The sequence below is a fragment of the Canis lupus genome, chromosome 7 (assembly GCF_011100685.1).
Source record: "Canis lupus familiaris isolate Mischka breed German Shepherd chromosome 7, alternate assembly UU_Cfam_GSD_1.0, whole genome shotgun sequence".
NCBI lineage: Eukaryota > Metazoa > Chordata > Mammalia > Carnivora > Canidae > Canis > Canis lupus.
Genome location: NC_049228.1, coordinates 69,061,122 through 69,064,168, shown reverse-complemented (window position 1 = coordinate 69,064,168; position 3,047 = coordinate 69,061,122). Strand labels below are relative to the sequence as shown.

Here is a 3,047-nt window from a genome sequence, read left to right as displayed (position 1 = left end):
GGAGTATGTCAATCTCGGCTTCCCTCAGCCCATCTCAGTATCAAGCCCTAAGGAATTTTAGCTGGAAAAAGTGACTACATTCAGTCTTTGTGTCAATACTAACCAAATCTATAAGGGTATTTAGCACTTTACCTTCTGTAGAGGGGGGGGGGATGAGGGATTAGTCAAACGTCTGCTGTTTGAACTCCTTGAGAAGCTACAGCCTCAGCCCTTTGAATATCCTCAAAACCCTTAAGTTATATCCATGTCTAATCGGGAGAGAATGTGAATTCTGTTTGTGGCTGTAGCAACCTCCCCTGACAGATTCTTCTCCTTGTTTCAGAGCTTAGCTGTTGACTGACATCTTGCTTTATTCTGGCACATAACCTTTTATCTAGAACTTGCCCCTGATAACCTGCCTCTAGGCATTGTATTGTCTCCTGCTACTCTGATCTATATTCTCAATAATGATATTCACATATATTGGACCCAGGGCACCATGTTGGTTTATATCTGCTGGGAGGCCATAAAGCTTTTTACCTCGTATCCTTTTGACCTTTGTCTCATCCATTGTGATATATTCTCATTTCCCCTTCTGTTTGCTTTTAAGATTCCAACACACCTAGTAGCAGAGGCATAGCAAGTTATATTAATGACAATAAGGGCATATAGTAGAAAGGCATATTGTATTAGTTGCCCAATCTTTTAAATATGAAAACGAATGATAAGTTTATTTATTGCAAATAATGCAATATTCATTTTCAATAACTGCTTTTCTTCATTATTTTCTATCACCAATTTCCCTTTCCATCAATGTTGGAAACACAATAGGAGGTCTTTTTTTTTTTTTTAACCCCCTTCTGTATAATTATGTTTTGGCAGGTTATGGCTCTTTAAAATAACAGTCTGGAAATGCTAAAGGTATGGCAGTAGAAAAAGTGTGAACTATGTTTAATTTTGTTTGCTAATATTTATATTTTTTTCCTAAAATGATACTCATGAGGATATATTAAAGAGAAATATGCCATTCACTAGGGGGTACCTGAATCGAGGAAACGCCTTGTAGGCCAGATTCAATTTATACTTCTACAGATTTTGCTATTCTATTATGGTGGTGAGGTCTTTAAGATGAGGGGCAGAGGAGGAGAGAGAGAATATGATTATAGTTTATATCTTATAAGAATACATTTATTGTTAAGTAAATTAAATCCAGATACTTAAAATATTAGAATTGTGTGATGAAAAGCATTCAGATGCAGCATTTTACTTTTTTACATCACAAATAAGTATTTACATCTCAAATCAGTTAAAACTGTTCAGACATTTGTATTTTGTACTTGAAATTGAAATTGTTTAAATTGAAGGTAAGCATAATGAAATTCTGATCACTTTCAATGAACGCTATACTTAGTCATGTACTCTGATTAGGTAATGCTCTCTTTATGGTAAAAGCAAAGTTTGGCTTAATAGAAAGGGTGCTGGTATTAAAGTTGGAATATTTGGATTTAAATTCAGTTGGATTGTGTAAATTTACATGGGGTACGTAATTTAATCTTTTCATACTTCAGTATCCTCATTTATAAAACAAGAATAATAATAGTTACCTCACTAGGTTATTATGGGGATGGAATTTGAACATAACTCATGGTGTGTAGTTTATGTGAATTTCTTTTTTCAGTTTCTAGAAATGTTTAAACATAGATAGGACAAAAAAAGCAGGGGTGTAGTGGAAAATTTTTAGGTGACCTTGAAAATCATAATGAACCTTACTATCTCTGACCAGTGGTTCCTAAATGGACCTTTGTTGTTACACTGTTTTTTTGTTCAACTCAATTTTATTGGAATTTACTATGATACTATAGTATGTCCTCAATGGTATACATAGGGAATGTGAACATGTGGAGGATGCATTTGCCTCTTTTCTGCCTTGCTTTCTTTATCCCACAGTGTACTGCCACCTTCTGACTATCTCATCTGGAGCTTGTCCCTTATCTCTGTCTACAATGGTATGTTCTCTAGTATCCTATGCTTTTTCCTTACTAGGGCACTCCATAACTTCTGATGTAAGACCTAGCTCAGAGGCTGCTGTGAGGGTAAATGAATACATTAAAGCACTTAGAACAGTGTCTTTGGATTAAGTAAGTGCTTATTAGATTTTAATTATTATTGTTTCTGCCCATTCTCCATGTGCTGGGGCTTGTTCTACTGGGTTGACCTCTCTGTTTGGGTTTTTTTTCTGAGCAGGACCCTTTGCCATCTGTGATGAATGCAAGAAAGGACCACAGCAAGGATGAAAGTCTTGGTATTTGGGTTAAAAACATCATTGGAAGTGACCTTTGTTAGATAAGAAACTACAAAGTTATCCATTGGATAAGCATATTTTGTACATGAAAGTACTGATAAATAAAATGTTATTTGCTGTTTGTCATAGGTATTTATTTTGTCATATTTTTCATATTTTATGTTTTGCAGTCAATTTGCATATACATATATATCAAAAACAACAACAAAAAACACCCAGAGTAAAAGCATCTATGCACAATCACATTCTTTCTCATTCTCCATATTATTCAGCTTATTTCTAACAAGAACATCAGAAAGTTTCTTACCATGGAAGAGTGACCTTTAAAAAAAAGATTTGACAACCAGATAAACTACACATCATTTACAGAGGGATTCAATGGAATTTACTCCATCTATTTCCCTGGCCTCTAGAGAAAATTATTCATTCTAGAAGGGCACAGCTGAATGAGGAGGGAAGACTCAGATTGGAAAGAGACAAGCTTTGAACTGTGGTTGTGAAAAGTGTCTAGACCTCTGGATTGTCACTTATAAAGTGAGGCAGTTGGACTAGATCATTTTAAAGGAGCTTTCCAGATCAAACAGGATGAGCTCCATTGTGCTAAGCTTATACCATGTCTGTGTTGTTAGGTAGAAATACTAAGCTCACTACTAGACTGCAAGCGTCTTGTAGCAGGAAGTTCAGTTCACTAGTCCTTGGATCCTCAGTATTAACTCAATGCCTGGCCCATCTTCTAGGCTCTGTCCATTATACCTACTGAGATATT

At 35.5% G+C, this 3,047-nt stretch overlaps 1 long non-coding RNA gene across 1 annotated transcript; it reads left to right on the top strand.

Annotated features, from left to right (window-relative positions):
- The first annotated feature begins 908 nt into the window (after positions 1-908).
- On the top strand, positions 909-2,409 carry LOC111096806. The gene is made up of 2 exons (XR_005362600.1): positions 909-2,117; positions 2,224-2,409. It is a non-coding gene; the product is annotated as an uncharacterized LOC111096806 (long non-coding RNA).
- The last annotated feature ends 638 nt before the right edge of the window (positions 2,410-3,047 follow it).